Here is a 19,103-nt window from a genome sequence, read left to right as displayed (position 1 = left end):
AGAGACAACAGACAGTTTTGTTGGTTTGTTATTGCAATTTTGTATGACCTCGTGTGTGACGTTGTTTTCCCCCATTTTAGCCTTCGCCTTTGGCTTCGCCCCTCCTGTTTTTTTTGCTGTTTTGTTTATTTACATTATATATATATATATATATATATATATATATATATATATATATATATATATATATATATATATAGTGATGGTTGGATGAAGCCCCATTGAAGCTTTAGGAGCTTCTTCCTGATTGTGCCAAAAAAGATTTGATGCATTGGAGCATTGAAATCCGACATCAGAGAAGAGTGACATCTGTTGGCCAGAAAAAAATGATTTCAGCCTGCGAAGTGTGTTAATGCTGTGTGGTCTTACAGTTCAACTCGTGTCTGTTCAGATCCACTGAAAATCAAGTTTAATTATTAAAATGTTGGAATAAATGCTTGAATGTTGTCATTATTGATTGTAGAATGTATAAGGCCTACGGAAAATTAATATCAGTCATATATTAGCAACAAAGTAACCACTCATCTGTGAATCATGAAAACGTGATTTTATAGGGAATAGAAAAATCATCTACAAAATTTGAAAAATTTTTTCCCTTCATGTCCACTTACATCTATGTGGCTTAACAATCACAATTCATTTTTACACAACCAATTTCCAATTCTATATATATCGCTCGGAATTCAACAGACACCTGACTCAAGTATTTTTATTTTAATTTCCTCCATGTTGTTTATAATAGGCCTACAGTAAGAAATCCTTTTAAAGGTGATCGCCATTTCTACCACTGTATACTGCTGAAGCATACAAGTTTTTATTCAGTGAGAGATATGTCATTTGTGGGGATTAGGTACAGCGTGTTTTGTTCAGGACATTCACGACGATATATGTTCTAAATGGGACTGTAAAATAACTAGCTAGCTAGCCATGTATTTAGACAGAACCTGAATTGTGTTACATGGGGATTTTTATCCTATGTATTTAAGGCTGCATTATGTACAGCATAGCATAAATAAATACGCAAGAATGCAGAGCACAAATAGTCCATAGTTTATTTTCCCTTCTATATAAGCCCGCAGGTTCATAGGTGACTAGCTTTTATAATTTCATGTGTAATTTGAGCATAATGGTGGAAACTTCAAAGAACAATATGGAAAAAAAAAGGAGGGTTGTTTACATAATTGCCCTTGAAAAGGTTTATAAGAATTAAACTCTTGTGTACCCCTCCGACATTCTCCGGAGGGTCCCTCAAAAGCATGTTTCTATTTAAGTTGCAATAAAGGACGGGACCAGCTATTCTCTTCAACTAATTCTGATATCAAGTGGAAACAAGTTGTCAGGTTCTGGTCCGCACCCAACCAGGAACGCACACACAGACACGTACACACATATCCGCACAAATCACCTACCACGACCACTGCTCGGTTGACAATCACACACTTATCAACCATCACGATCACCTGCTACTAATTAACTCTCTCCCTATTTAAACCCCTCACGTACCATCCTCCAGTGTTTCCCATTTAGCATACTGTGGAGTAAAGCTGAGCCTGTCTTCATGAGCTTCCCCACATCTGTGTTTTTAAAACTTTTTGCCAGTGCTTTGTGTGACTAATATCCTGCCTTTTTATCCCTCACTCATGTCTTGCTCAGGTGTCAATATGTCACACAACTAAATTAGTGTTCTATTATTTTCTTAGTTTGTACAAGAAGTACAAATATGTAGCTACCTAACATTTATAATGTGTGTTTTTTCTTATATTGTTAACATTAAAATGTAAAACCAAGTGAAAACATTTAAATGTAAAAACAGGTTTGACACTGCTTTGGATCTAGTGAAAATACTAGAAGCTGTCAACACCATGACCTGAGCAGACTGCATTTAACACATAGAGAGAGACAGAGACGATGTACGACAACAACCAAAGGTATTCAGATCTTAAGGGAATCCTTTTACTTAGTCTTCAATTATGCACTCCATAGATGTCATGAGGGACTGCCTCACAAGAAAGGAGGCCTGGTGCATGGCATGCAGTGGTGCCTATCATGCGAACACAGAGAGAGACAGAGACAAGGTAGCAGACAACAACCAAAGGTGTTCAACTACTGTCAGGTCTTTCTCAGTAAACTTCAGAGAATGAAGTACAGGGCAAGCACTTGAACATGCACATGTTCTTGCCTGGATACAGACACTTTGCCTCAAAGACAGTTGCCTCACAGGTTTGTTCCAAAATGACTTCCCTTATCCCTTATTCCCTTATGCAACAGGAATCGAAAAGAAAGGTGTGAGCAAGTACACCCTCCACTGACAAGCTCCTGTTGTTTAAGTGTAAATAGATTCTGTGACTTGAACAAGTCTGCTCCTTCTCTCATCCAATATAGAAATTGCTCACCGAACTACAATAAGTGAACAAGGTGTAATGAACTTGCTGTGAGAATGATCTCAGTAATTAACTCAAAAATGATAGGCTCAGAAGTGTTGATATTTTTTAAAGTCGGAAGGATTTTGATATTTCAAGCTTGCCAGCAGAACTAGCTAGCCTAACCTGGGATGACAGCCAATGCACAGCATCACAGCTGGGGGAAACGGATGTGAAATGTCAGTTTAATCGGCAAGGCTCAAGGCAATAGGGTCCTGTCCCTTGACTGAGGTTGATCTAGAGGTATTTCAAGAAACTTCTCAAGCACACTTTAGTGGCAAAGAACAATATTTTCACTTGAACAGGGACCTCAGATTAAAAGTCTGATGCTCTACTGACTGAGCTATTCAGGATAGAAGCAATATCAGAAACATTCCAAGTGCAATGTACATGTATGCAAAGAATACATGATTGAGTTCATGTGTATCGCATTAAGATGTCAATCTGCCTATGGAACATAACACCTCTTACGAGGCTCGATTTTTGCTCTCAAGCTGCGATGGTTTTGTCATGTTGTCTAAGAGAAGAGGCTTTGGTCGGTGGAGTGAGTCTTTGATAACTAAGATTGTAACTAAGATTGAAACTGCTCACAGCACTACATCGAGTACACAAGGTGTAATGAACTTGCTATGAGAATGATCTCAGTAAGTAACTCAAAAAGGATAGGCTCATCATGATGCATTAGCTAACAGTCGGCACTCATACACAAGTGTGAATGTTCAACATTCATTCAAGCATCTCGAGGTCACAGTCTGTAGTGTGTACAAAAGGAATCTAAAGGAAAGGTTTGAGCAAGTGCATCCTCCACTGATAAGATATATAACTTTAGACTCCAATTGTAACATTTGAAAAAAGATGTACATACAGTCCATTTGTTTAAAATGTTCATTGATGTGAAGCTCATATTATTTTGCCCCCACTTACGCAGAACTTGATTGGTGGAAGAATACAACAGGGGAACTTTCAGTGGTACTTCACATGACTGACACTGTGTAGACTTTAACTAATGTACAGTTGTGTAGCTTTAGAGTTGTGTACAATTAGAGCAAGTGACCTAAGCAACATTTATTGCATACACAGTTTGCCTTAACAAGCCTATCACATCATCATGGTCAGAATATTTGTTATAGATACATGTAATGCTTCAGCATTGCTACTAGTTCTAATACACTCAAACTAGTGCACCAGAGTGGGTGATGGTAATGGTACTGTTAGAAGCAAACCTATATGACTGGGGTTGGGCTTCCACACACTGTCCCTTTCTCCCAATTCACAGAGCGGAAACGACTCGTTTTCAGCCTGTTTTTTTTTTTTTTACACAACCAATTTCCAACCTCTATAGATATCGCTTGGAATTCAACAGGCACCTGTTGCTACTGCACCTTTTAAGACGGATGTAAGATAAATGAGCTCCTTTATGATTGGCTGCCCTGTATTGTGCTTCATTCAAAAGGTACTCAGAGCTGAAATGCCTGAGAAAGGCAATTTAAGTGGGTGTGCTAAACCTCTATAGGCTGAATAGGCAGAGATAGGTAAATAAAGTGTTCTTGTGACATTAGAAATACAAATTTCAAAAGGGGCATTTTTGGCAGCTTAACTGACATAGTTAAGAATTTTAACATTTAAAATATATATATTAAAAGGAGAATGTTACTTATTTCACTCTGACTGTAAAACAGTACATATTGTGTTAAATGGGATTTCCATCCCATGTTTTTAAGGCTGCCTTATGTATAAATAAATATGCAAGAATGCAGAGCATGAATAGGTCGGTCTTCCATTCTGTATCACATACCTACCCTTGATAACACCGTGGTGACTGGAAAAAAAAACAACCCTTTTTACTCAGTTGTCACTACTTCCAATAGACTTCACTCTAATCTCATAGAAGTCCACCCCTTTCCGTGTCCTCTGGAAACAGCACTTCCGTTGTGTTGTGACAGGATTTGTTCCTGAACTTGTATACGTTTTCTAAATTTGCACCGCATTTCTAAAGTGTGTTACCACTTTGATGAATATGCTTTGTGTATTTGCAGCACGATGGGTTTTCCAGGACACTGTAATTTATGCATGTTTAATTCCATCTTTTATTCACGTACTAAGCCCAACTCTATAGGCTAATATTTATAAAACCGAGATAACCATAGAAACGTCTTCATCTGTGCCTGATACTTTCACGGAAAAACGGAACTGCTGCTTGTCAAGCTTGTTTCATCAGGTTTTATATCGTCGTCATGACGTGTTTGAATTGATCCCAGACATATGCAGTCCTCATCAAAATCCATGCATGTCCTAGGCTGTGAGTAAGGTAGCTAGCTATGTTCTCTCTCTGGTCACAGTTGGCAAATAAATTATGCATATAGATTGTGGGGAAAACACTTTAGCACGTGTTCTCCAAAGAAGTGTCTTAATATGAGCTATCTAGCTAGTTCCAATGTCAACTGTAATCATAACACTGGGTTTCTCTCTGTCCTCAGGTGTCTTATTCGCATGCCAGTAACATGTTAGTGATATTGCAGTAGTGTGAATTTTTATGTTGCCCGTGATGAAAGGTGACAGCGAATAAAAATCCAAACATTTTTTTGGTTCAGGTCTTTTTAACAGTCATAACCGACACATATTTATCTAACAAAAAAATCAGGTTCCTCTAAATGTGTGGAAGAACTGCTGTGTATATTTTTGTTTCCAGTGGCCTGAGTACCTAAAATATCACCATTTTAGGAAGCAGGAAAGCACGGCTGCTTACAAACATGACATTAGTAAATTATTTTTGGGATATTTTCATTTATGATTTTCCCCTTTTTGCTGTTTGTTTGCTTTTTTACTTTCATTTTTTGTAGGGACTGTGATATATATTTTGTTATTTGAATGCATAATATAGCTTTGGCGCTCCCACAGACACTTGTGTATATACACATATTAGGGGAGATTTTTTCCATTGGTTTGTATATGTTTGTGAAGGAATGCACATAGTTCTTATGTTTGAGCCACTTTAAAGATATTTTTTGACTTGTATCAGAAAGGAATGCAAGCATTTATTCATATCAACATTTTCCTTGCAGAGTCATTTCAAAGACGATGCAACAGAATAGTTTTGCTTTTCTATTCTGTACTTTGTTTATTGACAGGTAATTCCACATAGTCAAAAAGCATTTAAAATTACATTTATATTTCTGGTATTTGGCAGACTCTCTTATCCAGAGGGGCTTAAAAAAGTGCTCTGTCATTTTCTCATAGTGGTACATATTTTAATTATCTAAGATTTACATTTAGAAATTGAAAAGTATAAAACAGATAACTGTTACCTAATTGACTGTGGATAAACTCATCTTAAAATGTCCAAATCCAAATCAGACATTTGCCACACTGTATGATTCAATCTTAATCATTTCAAAACAAGGTGTTGCATGAAGGCTGTTGTACTGGAACACTCTTCCTTCCTGCCATTATAACTTTTCCCATTGCAGAAATGTCAGCTGAATAACCGAAACCATGGCAAAGTAAGAACTGACATATTAAGTCATCCCAATGTCAACGGGCAACACAATTTGCACGTTTTTAGAATTGTTCTGTCATGCAAGGTTTTTAAGTGAGAGGAATTCAATTTTCCAATAAGTATATATTACATATTCATAAATAAGTGTTATTACACTTAAATATATACAAGATTACTTTCTATAATGGACAGGTGTGTGAGTGTTGCCCCTGTCTTTGCTACCTCTTTTCCATATCATACATGATATTCCAGTATACTAGAACAAAAAAAAACCTATTTGGATTCAGTGCACAAACATACATAAGAAAAATATTTATTTATATGTTTGCTTGTCTGTTTTTGCATTGGACAAAATCTTAGTTAACCTGTGTATGTCTCAAGCCATAGCTCGCAATCCCAGAGAGGATGCGTGGGGAGCCGCACCCCTTGGGAGGGGGTTCTGTCACGGGACGCTCCCCCCCCACAAGTCACTTGGTACGGCTTGCCGCGTGCAGTGGGGGTTCACTCTTGTTTGTGGCCACACCCCCCGTGGCACGCACCTGTATGGGGCTAATTGTTAGTCTTCGTCAGTCTATGTAAAACCCCGTCGGTGCGTGCCTCGGTGTTGGTCACTGTTTGTTAGCGTCTGACAGAGTATGTTTGTGTCCAGGTTTGTGTAGCCATTGTATTTGTTTGTCTCGCCCATGTTAATCGTCATTAGTATAATGTCATTAAATGTTGCACAAAGTCCAGGGAGTCTGTGCATCCTGTTCCACGCCCTGTGGCACTCAGGCCGTTACAGTTGTACTGTCAGTTGGATGGAGCTGTGCATGTGTGACTGTCTCTTCTGTCAGTTGGGAGGGGCTGTATGCGTGAGTGTAAGGTGATCCCTGTTCCTCAGCTGGGAGGCGTTGTGTGGGTGTGTCTGAAAGAGCTTACTTTTCTCTCTCCCGACTGCGCTTCTTTCCTGCTGTTAGAACTCACTCTCCTCTCCCTTCTCTTAACCTTGTCCTAAATAAGATTGTTTTTCTATACGGTCATGAGCCTAGTGGAGAGGTCATCCTACCCTGAGGTCCACCAAAGCCTACCCAGGATCCTTTGCTGAAGCCTTCAGAGGCCTTTACAGAGGCCTCTGCCCTGTACGCAAATCATTCTGAAAGGGCAAAGAATCTCTATACTCCCTTATGTTTTATGTTATTAATATGTCACATAGTTTACACTTGTTACTCTGCTGCGCTCCGTTCATTGGCAACAAGTAGCTGCATGCATCAGATTTAAAACCTTGATACTTGCCTACAAAACCAAAAATGGACCAGCCCCTTCATACATGAGGTCAATGGTCAAATTCCGATCCGTACCTTGAGTACTTCGAACCTCAAGTACTGCTCGGCTTGAAATACTTCATGGACGACAAGGTTCGAGACTATTTTCTGTCCTGGCTCCAAGATGGTGGAATGAATTCCCACTTGCTGTCCGGACAGCAGAGTCCCTTGCAGTCTTCAAAAGCAGACTGAAGACCCATCTATTTGCAGAATATTTAAAGGACAACTGACACTGCTCCCATATTGACTGACTAAATTAGTACTTATTGTAGGGTATTGTTTATTACACTGATGTTGTTTAACACACTCTAGCACTTATTGTTTATTGCACTCATCATTGTTTAAGATAGACCTTATGTATTTTGTACTTCTAAGTATCAGCATTGATCCCTGTATTCTACAGTATTCTAGTTCATTGGTATGTTGGACTCTAACCTACTGTACTGCACTAGGATATTCTATGAGTAAATGACAAAGAACATTTGTAAATCACTCTGGATAAGAGCGTCTGCTAAATGCCGTAAATGAAAATGTCTAATACAAATAATAGGCCTGTTTTCCCTGCTAACGCTCTATTACTTCATTTCCCCCCTTTTTTGACTTTGTCACAAACCAATCTACTATTATTTTATGCTCTATTTATACTCTTTTCTCTTAAGCTTGTCCTAAAGAAGATTGTTTGTCTATATGGTCCTGAGCCTAGTGGAGAGGTAATACATCTTACCCTGAGCTCCACCAAAGTCTACTCAGGATCCTTTGCTGAAGCCTGCAGAGGCCTCTGCCCTGTACGCAAATTATTCGGAAAGGACAAAGACTCCCTATGCTCCCTTATGTTTTATGGTATTAATATGTCTAATGCAATGTTATGCCTCTTTTCCCAGTTAACACTCTTTTTATTACCTCAAACTTATGCTTATTTTGCATCTCTTCTAGGTATTTTAGCAGTATTCTAGTTCAGCAGTATCTTTGTCTCTAACCTACTGTACTTGCTAGGATACAATAGATGACAAAGTATTTTTGTAAGTCACTCTGGATAAAAGCATCTGCTAAATGCCAAAAATGTAAATGTAAATGGAGGGTTGTATTAATACAGAATCCTGTTGTTGTGAAGCATAGTGTCATAGCATTTAAATTGATACTGTATGTATATCAACTTGGCAACTCAGCTCAGCCAATCAGATTTTAAGGCCAGATCTCTCTATGCCTTTTTATACTTCCAGCCAGCTGCTTCAGCAGTGCGCAGTGATGTAGCTATCCAGCTGAAATCTACAACTGTGAGAACTGTTCTGCAGTGACACCCTTGCTGACATCACAAGTCCAGAGAACCACTAAGAAACAAGATCTGTCTGTTTTAGTGCATTTGACACTTCTTGGTCTGTGATACCACATTTAATTTATAAAGAACAATTAAATGCATACTGTATCGCTATGGGACAAAAACATAGCGAGATGAAAATCAGCCCTCTGCCAACTGAACAAAATAAGTCAGAGCAGCAAAGGAAGAAGAAAAAGGAACTCTCTCTGCCAGCCATCTACTTCAGGATAGCTGCCCTGCTGTGCAGCGTCAAGGGAAGCGTCTCCGTTGCAGAGGATGTCTGCTCAGTCAGCTGTAGCAGGCAGTCTTCATGCAAGAGCACTCAGAGGCCTGGATCAGCTTCTTTGCGACCGACGTCCCGAACCATGGAAAACTGTCCTGTGAATACGGTTATCGATTTCAGCAAGAGTGCTGAACATGTGGAGACTCACTCAACCAGCCAAAGAAAGCACAGTGGACTAGCTAAAAAAGTGCAGAATCTGGTTACTGAAAATGAGCGTGACTCCTGGACAGCTATTTCCCAAACCCAGAGATTCCCGACATGGCAATCAAGAAATTCAGCAATGACTACACCAAGAAGCCTTATGATAATGCCTGTTGAGGAAATCTGTTTGAATCTGGACACCCTATTTGCCACTCCACGAAGTTCCAAGTGTTCATTTTCAACTAGAAACAGCCCTACTTCTTCACTGATGTGTTTTGACCTACCTGGTGTGCCCATTTATGAGCTGGACCACACTTTGACTGTCCGGGACAAAGCTAGAAGTTGCTCACCTGATCTTAAAATGGACACAAATCCACAAAGCCGCAAGTGTGCATCTGCGCCTTCGGCTGGACGCAGAGCTGCTCTCTTGCCCTCTGCTTTGGACTTTCTGCCACACGATGTTCCTCCTTCTGAGCCAGCCCAATCTCGGACCTTCCTGGATGAAGCTAACAGTAGAGCCCTCTTACTTGACCTGGATGAACTGAGTGTGAGGACGCCTGAGCCGTTCGACCTGGAAGAGCAGGACAGCTGTCGTGTGGTATATGTTATTACATATCCCATGCTTTAAATAAATAACAATATCCATCCAACACCATCTTTATGTCTCCTAGGAGACATATCATCAACCAATATGACAGGATACTATGTATAACATTATTATATTGATATAATAAAAATATTATTGCAAAAAAACAACAAACAAAAAAAACATACTCATGAACTGGAAAACAAAAAATAATATTAGTGTCACCCAATAGAAAAATCTATTGATAGACTATATATCAATAGAATAATTCTCAGAATTAATCAATAACAGAACCAATAATCTAGACTGGACACCTTTGATAAAATCCATACAGAGCCAATCCATAAACGATAAATATCACACTCTAATACATGTACATATACAATCCAACATACATGTACTTGCACATAACTATATATATATATATATATACACATATATATATACATACATACATACATACATACACACACGCACACACACACACACACACACACACACACATCATTCCTGTAATGGTGCAGATGGCAAATACTTAAAAATATTCTATATACATTTTGCGTTTGTCTGTTCATCTGTATTTTATTATATATATATATAATGTTTCTCTCATACTCGAGGTTGCTTCACATAATTCATACGACATAGAACAGTTAACAAATGAAAAAACAGAAACCCTAGAGGCAGGAGTCACTGCTGAATAAAAGCAAACCATAGAGGGCATGAGTTCATGCTGGATTTACATTTATGGCATTTAGCTGACACATTTTTATCCAAAGCAACTTACAATTATGACTGAGTACAACTTGAGCAATTGAGGGTTAAGAGCCTTACTCAGGGGCCCAGCAGTGGTAAGTTGGCAGTGGGGGGGCTTGAAGCAGCAGCCTTCTGATACCTTAACCACTGAGCTACCACTGGAAAAAAAAAAGCTAACCCTAGCAGACCAGCTCTACTGTCCATCCTGCTCTCCAATGTCTGTTCCCTGGTCAACAGGTCAACTCTAGCATAGCACCCAACGCGAGTGTAGAGACTGTTGTGCTTTAGTTTTCACAGAACTGTGGCTCAGTGACAGAATTCCTGACACTGAGGTAACAAAATGAAATTATTTATGTAATAACATGATGGCAGGAAGTGTAAAAGACCAAATTAGGCTGCATGTAGACATCTGAAAATCGGTAAGCAGGTAATTGTTTTATTCCTAAGAAATGTTATCTCGAAAAATGTACTGTACTTTAAGAATATTGGATGTTATAAAGTGATTTATTTGAGTATGCCAGTGTGGATTCTCCCGCGGGCCCGCTAGGGGGCGAAGTGCAGCATAAAGTTAGCCCTAAGATGCAGTAACCGTTAGTGAGCAAAGATAGCCATCAAGCTAGGATAGCTAACGTTAGCTGGTTAACTATTCATCCCATTAAATCACACTTTTAATACTGTAAATGCTGTAATACTGTAAATAATTGTATATTTCCTCATTTATACATTTTGTAGCAGAATTATGATCGTAGCTAGTCCATGCTAGAAGCCACTGAACCAACGCTTAGCTTCCAGCTCATAGCTGCCCCCAAACAACTCCACGTACACATCAGCTAAAATAAGCCTCTTTTATTCCATGATGTCTAAAGGTATCGGCGATCAAATCATTCTTATGGCTGCATAAGTTTCACCAAACGGCGTCAAACTATTTATCTGCCTAACGGAAACGCAGTTTGACAGTTCAGACCTTTAAATGGTGAAAGGGTCTAACCTAGGTTAGCTATATTAGCTACCTAACGAGGTAAAATAAGGAACGGAGTGTTTGCAGTTGTTCATTTTTACACCTTTCTGTGTGGTCCGTTTTCAGATATTACAGTTACGTTAACAATATTGTGAAAATTGTAAAGGATACTTTATTCATGTCCTCATTGTTGTATCGCTTTATCGCAGCGATAAGCTAGTTAGCTAGCTAATAGTTGAGGTCAGCGAGTGTCTAACTCGGGGCTATAAACCATTCCTTGTGGAACCATTTCATTGTTCATCTTTCAACTTTGATCGTTTAGGTGCTGGTAGTTTGTTAGCTAGCTAACTGTTCAGAAATAGAAAAAACTACTTTTGTATGATTTAGAGAACCAAATTCACAAACCTGTGGGTTTTCAAATTTATCGTTCTCTCTAAATAAGCAAAATGAGGTAAGCCATTACTACAGCTATCGGACTGTTTGAACTACAATATTCGACTGTTCATTTATTGTTAGTTAGATTAAATTAACTTTCATAAACATTCTTAATTAATAGAATGTGTTTTTTTAAATAACTGATTAACTGTGTATATTTAACATGAAGCTATTTATATAAAGTTTCAAGTTTCAAGTTTGGTTTATTTGTCACATACATTTGTCACTTTCCAGTTCATGTCATTGTGAATTGCTGGTTCTGTAATCAAAACACTGAGGTTCCATATGGGAACAGAAACTGCTGGGACTGTCCATTCTGTGTGCAGTACAATGGCTTCTAAGAGGTATTGCTGTATTTGAGACATGGTGAGGACATATTTTAGTGAAAGTCTTCCAATGATGCACCCTTAACTGAACCATTTTATGTTGTTGCTGCTGTTAAAAAAATGCAGAATGGTGATTATAACGAACCGATCCTTGCACAATATATGGAGCACCTCAACCATGGGGTATCGGCTGGTGTCCCTGTGCTTGATGCATCCAAGACTCAACCAGACACTTAAGATCAAGCAGCTGGCTTCCTTCACTCCCTGAGAGAAAGTAGGTTTTCCATTTGAACTGTTGCCTTCTTAGTTAAGGCGTATGCAGGGTTAATTGCAGCGCCAGAGTTGTGAAACTGTGAGGTAATGCATGTCCAGTGCTGCAAATTAAGATCATAGCTGTAAATAGTCTCTGACTTTGGCAGAGATTGTGAGTGGGTCTTCAAGGGCAGACAGGATCTGATGGCCCACATAGAGTTTGATATTATTCCTAAATAACTAAGTTGACCAAGTTTGCATGGCTATTTGAAAGAAGCTGATCATGTAAGCAGCAAAGACAGAATATCATTCTCTGACTAAGGATTTAGTTGACTCATGTTTAGCCCAACTAAACTGTGGTCCTGGCTGATTTTAGTTGGACTATTGAGCCACTGACTCATGCAGAGAGTTATCTTAGTATTTTGCAGTTTCTTACTGTACTGAGTTCTTACTGAGTATAACGCCAACTTTGATGCATTTGTTTTCTTTTCACCGAACAAAGCCTTCAACCTTGACTGTGGTGACATGAATTCCAGATCTGCAGAGTGTTTTTTCAGTAATGCATCTTTTGCCCATGCATTTTGATTGCAGTGTTAGGAGGTCATAACTGCTGATCAGAAGTTGTAACAAACCGTTCTGCTGTTTTTTTACTTCTGTCAAATTTTTAATGGTTCTGCAGGACAATTATGATGGAAATCGAGGTGTACAAGCGCCACCTCGAACAGACCTACAAGTTGTGCAGGCATGTCAGACCGCTGAGCAGTATTACATCAAGCACCAGAACTGACAGCTGCACGCCCTGCTTTAAAATTTGACAGAAGTTAAAAAACAGCAGAACGGTTTGTTACAACTGGAAAAAATAAATAAGAAAAGATTGTTTGTTGTTGTACATGAAAGTCAGTGAGCCATGACGGTAAGCCCTCTAGTTCCAAAGCTCTCTGGTAATCTGGGTTAAAGTATAACTTAAATATGACTAACTCCAAGCATTACATGTGTGACATGTGCTGAAACAATTACAAATTGTATATGAATTTTTAGAACACATATATGTACAGATAATGTAGCTTGCAGAGGAGCTCACTCAGAAACTGTCCTCAGTACGCTGGACACCAGCAGCGTCTACGGTCATGTTAGCCATCCGTAATATCTTCAGCCACTGGGGTCCACAGCTGAATTAGTATTTAGATCTCTGTATATAGTCATATGTATTTTTTTGGTTTTTTCTTTAACTACAAAGGTATTAGAACATGATTTTTTTTTCACTTTGCTTGTGAAGTAGTTGTTTAAAGGGAGTTATATGGTATCTTCTGTCTCAGTACAGTGTCATCTGTAGAGCTTTCATACAAGTAGTGAGTTTAAACATTTTTGTAGCTATTTTTGAATGTAAATTAAGAATCTTTCCTGTTCTACTATTGTTTCTTCAATGAGTCCTTATTGTCAGTCGGCCAGTCGGATGCTGCTTCGCTGTCCGCAGGTCCAGGCTCAGGTGCGCTTTACCAACGCGACCTTTGACAAACTGAAAAATGACGTGTGTCAGAAGGTGGACCTGCTGGGAGCCAGCCGCTGTAATCTGCTCTCGCACGTACTCACGAAAAAACACCCAAAGGTCAGAAGTGAAGAAGCGGAAGCCAGCATGACTGTAGAGGCCAAATAAGGGACGCTGCCTTCCCAGTTACAGTGATACGTGCCACAGTGCTCTGGGTGCTCTAATGCATCATTTGTTCTATTATCAAATGATTTAATTCAATCTTTAAATTGATCCATAAACATTTTCCAAAGCAATCGACATGCTGTATGCACATCCACGTGAACGTGAATGTGTATGTGTGTACATGTGCACTGCACATGTATCTCTATGCACTTCATTCATAATGCCTAAAAACCTGAAGGTGCTATGGAATTGCCATATGGGTTGTCTACATGTTTTACTAAGGGGAGCGACCAAATCTACCTGGGGGGCAGGGAATTCACTAACTCCTGAGCTGAATTATTATTATTATTATTATTATTATTATTATTATTATTATTTAGGGACTAATAAAGTAATAAACGGCTCATAGGGACTAATAACAATAAAGTTCTCTGTGATTTGGGTCCTTCAATATGCACTCTTACTTTTTGTGATTTAAATATGGAGGACCCCTGAAATTTCACATTTCAAAATATGCTTGGTGATTTTTGTTCATATATGTTTTCTTACAAAAAATGTCCCAGTGAATCATGGATAATGACTTATCATGTTTTCTTAATATTATTAAAGAAACACCACATGGTGGGAGCACGTTCATACTCATAGACTATACAGATACTGTCTATGTTCACAACGCAGTATGCCCTTTCATCCCCACAAGTATTTTAAGGAGGCATATAAAATTAAGAATTGTTTTTGGTTAATACTTTTAACAAAGTTGAGAAGACAAAGTTGTGTTTTGACTATTGCTGTGAATGTGAATGGGATGTCAGTGTCGAGGAGGAAAAATTTAATTCTGTTTTAATAAACACAGGGCTGAAGACATTCTCAGTTCAATGTACACATGTGTGTTTTATAACAAAGCACCTTTCCCATAGCAGGGTTTGGGCTGCAGGTACTGGGCCAAGATCACAAAATTCCTGAGTGACAGGACATGTTGTCTGCTGGGAATTTGCCTTTACTTTAAAAGACAATACTCAGGGAATCACGTACTCTGAAGTCTACATTCTATAGGTGCATGCCCTTCTGGGATTCCATATATTCACCGACACCCACAGGCATGCTGAGTCAGGTAGGTGTTCTCTAACCCTAACCCTAGCATGTGACTTGTCCATAGCTGATGGCTTACCAACAGATGCATGTCTTGGCCTGCTTTATCCACTCGTAGATGCCGTCCATGTCCCCTTAAACTGAAGGTAAACACTCCTGGCGTGCGAGTATTCCACCAGGAAGGCCACTGGGACTGAGATCTAGCCGTCGGCACACAGGCTGTCATGGAACATCAAAGCCTTCCGTTGGTAGGCAGTGGGAAGTGTCATTGGCGGTTGCATACTAGAATTCTCACACTGTTTCCTTAAACCCTCATTATCTGAATGACATTACATTCTGCATGCTATACTCAGTCAGGTACAAAACAATCTGCTATGTGCTATGAAGAACTGAATTGATTTGGTGCTAGGGTAGTTGTACAGGGGAACAGATTGGCCTCAAACTGCTTTACTGAGCACCTTTGACTTTGTTGCAGCTTTTCAGCAGAATTCTACACACTACCACACTGAGTCCATATCAAGTATTACGCTTTAAGAGATGGTAACAGCTGACACTGTATGTCGGAAGTCTATATAGATTAGTTTCAATTAAATATATGCTGGATCAAGTTTTAAAAATTGTGGAAAAAATATGCATACAATATATTTAGATATATTTCAGTTTATTCTAAAGATTTCTCAAAATCCTCAAAAATAAGTTAAATAATATATTCCAGAATAGCATGCATCAGCTAAGTAAATGTTTATAGTAGTTTTGGACAAATCATGGAATAAACATAAATTCTTAGTGATCATCTAAGACTTTGGAGTGTATTGGATGTGATTAAAGAAATATCTTAAAGACGTTATATTTCTATCATAAAAAAAAAGCTGGACCATCAACCAAGAAAACACAGGCTAATAAAATGCAAGCATAAGCTTTATTATTATTGCTTGAGAGAAGTGACTTGTCATTCCTGTTCATTCTCTCGTCTCATCTTGCTGGGGCTGCTCTCGCTCTCGGAGCTGTGAGAGGAGCTCGGGGAGTTCGTCTCTCTCCTCCTCTTCCTGGAGCTACTTTGCTCCGTCTGGCTTCTGCCGCTCTGGCCCACGGCAGGAGCAGCACTGGAGCAGTGAGCTCTGACCTCATCAGGATCTCTGGGAGTGTTTTCAGGCCCGGAGCTGTGCTCAGCATGTTCAGTCTGTGCCGTCGCCGCTAAATCTGCGTTTGATGGCCTGGAGGCATCAGTAGATGGTGGAGTATGGTAAATTGGATACCATCCAGGTGTGTAGTTCTCCCCTGCTGCCCCAAAGCTGGCACCCCATGCATCGGCCCTCCAAGCCTTCATGGCAAGCAGAGGGTGGTCCCTGCCATATTCGGGCACCATGCAGTCAAAGGGCAGGGGAGACATCAGGCGCCTCGACAGCCAATTTGCTTGGGCACTCCGAATGGCGCAAATGAGACTCATTTCTTCATTGTCTTCTTCAGAAGCATTCGACACACCAGAGCTGCTGCACGCACAGGTAGGGCTAGTTGATGGCCCCTCTTCTGGAAGTCCAGCAGTAGATGGATTCATCTGTATGTTTCTGTTTGTCCTGTTCCTTCGCAGATATTGGTGGACAGGGTCCATGACTGTTCTCAGGCTGTCCAGAGCTAGATCAATGACAAAATGAGTGGAAGCTTCTGGAAGTTGAATGGTCAAATGGCTTTGGCCAAAGACATGCAACATCGTGTCCTGAGGGGTCCAGTCATCATCATCATCATCATCATCATCATTATCACCACGATCATCATCATCATCAACATCATCATCATCATCAACATCGTCATCATCACTCTCATCCTCTTCACACTGTTCTTCTACATCCTCTCTCAGGACTTCACCCGGACGCTGGGGGCTTTCTGGGAGAGGTGAGGGAGATAGGTGACCTTCATCCTCTCCCTCACTGTTGATGAAGATGGGGGGCTGAGGTCCAGTGATTTCTTCTGGTGCTGTCTCAGCAGGAGTCAGAGGGACATCCCACTGAACACATTCTCGCAGAGTGGATCTGCACACTGAGGAAAGAAAAAAAATCATTAGCTCTCCACTATTGCAGGATTGCAGATCTTACTGCCTGGTTTTGAATTGAAATGGTTCATGTGATGTTTTTTTGTTTTTGTTTTTTGCCAGGAGTATGTGTACTTTTGGCAAATCTGACAAACATGTTACAAACACAAATATACTTCCATCATATTAAATGTTTTCTTTCAACATAGCGCTTTAATTAAAAAATACTGTCACGATTAGTCCCTCCCAGCTTTCATGTTTCTAGTTTTCCCTGTCTTGTGTATTTGAGTTCCATGCCGAAGTTTCGTTTTCTCCGCTCCTCGTTTGATTGCTCACACCTGTCCCTCGTTTCTACCTTGTTAAATTCATGCATTTAAACCCTGTCTGAGTTCCTGTGATTTTGCTGTTCATTGTGTTTGGTGGATGTATGAAAGCTTGTGTGTGTATCAAAGCCTTCGTTTATGTTAGCCTGTTTTGTTATCCTATCCTATATTATAGCCTGTTATCCCCGTAATCTCCATATTGGCTCTATGACTCTGGACTACGACTCTAGATTTGCCCCTAATAAATTTCGCTCTTCTCCCCACATGCGTCCGCCTCCTTACTGCTCACCGTTACAAATACAGTAGCATATTTAATGTACATACCATTGCAGTCGACCCGATGCAGGTTAATGACTGGGTACATTGTGTTTACTTAGTTATTTAGTTTGAAAACAAACTAGTTCAACTGTCTTTACTTTCACCTTCCTACCCACGTTGCTCAACTGAATTATTTGCACATTACATTAGAATTTATAAACTACCAGTGTTCTAGAACACGGGACGCATAGACGTCTCGCTACGAAGAGATCTTTTTTTACTAATGACGAAACAATACGGCTTACGGCACGCGCATAAAACAAACACAAAGGACACTGACACTACAGTGACGTGAACATGATTACAACGACCGACACCGAAGTACACACACACACACACACAGGGGTTTAAATTCATCCATGAAACGAACAAGAAGGGTGCGTATCAACACGCACGGGGCAGTCCTGATGAAGACAGGCAAACAATTTCCACTCCACGTGCACATGGCGGGCCGTACCACGTGATAAGTGGGAGCCGTGCTGTTACAGAGCGCTTCTTAGCATACACACTTGTGGCTATTAAATTAACCTCATGTGAAGTAGGGTATAGCAAGACTGTAGCTATGAACTGAACATTGGGGGAACAAACCTCCTCAGGGGCGAGAGAATTCACTAACCCCAGAGATTAAATTATTATTTTTATTATTATTAAGGGACTAATAAACTATAATGATATGATATGAAGACAAGGTTAAGGAAATGGATGATTTTGTTTACTTACAAGTACACTTGGGTCAGCATCAGGAACATCTGGTCTGCACTACTCTCATTTTAACTTCTCCACTTGGCTTCTCCTCTCCAGCCCACTCTCTTCTGCTCCTATAATTGATCTCCTTTCCAGTCATATATTTTCATCTCCCCTGCTCTCCAGTAATCTCTTCTCTCCTTTCTGTTCCTCCTCTCCTCTCTCCTCTTCTGTTCTCCAGTCATCTCTCCTCTCCTCTGCTCTGTTCTCCTGTCATCTCTTTTCATCTCTCCTCTTCTCTGCTCTCTATGTCTTTCCTCCTCTCCTCTGGTACTTCTTCTCCTCTTCTCCCCAGTCATCTATTCTCCTCTCATTTCTTTTTAGTTATGTATTTAGTTATTTTATCAGGATGAGACTAGTGTAATGGCATTATGAGATCTTCATTTACATTTAAATGTAAATATAATATATTAAATATTATAATATACAGTAAATTAAAGCTGCTACTCTACATGTTCACATGCATCACTACTATGACTGATACATTACTGAGACTTCACGTGGGATTTCTAACTAATATAACTAACTATAAAACATTACCGTTAGTTGAATTTGTCCGTGACCATTGGTGGATGCTTCATGAATGTGGCTAATTAACTTTCCAGTTACTTTAGCTAGGTTATGATAGCTAACGTCAGTAGTGATGGTAGATTGAGTTAGTATTGGCAAATTGGCCCATTTTT

The sequence above is a fragment of the Electrophorus electricus genome, chromosome 10, assembly GCF_041902795.1.
Source record: "Electrophorus electricus isolate QZ-2024a chromosome 10, ASM4190279v1, whole genome shotgun sequence".
Taxonomy (NCBI): Eukaryota; Metazoa; Chordata; class Actinopteri; order Gymnotiformes; family Gymnotidae; genus Electrophorus; species Electrophorus electricus.
This window is presented reverse-complemented; position numbering follows the sequence as displayed.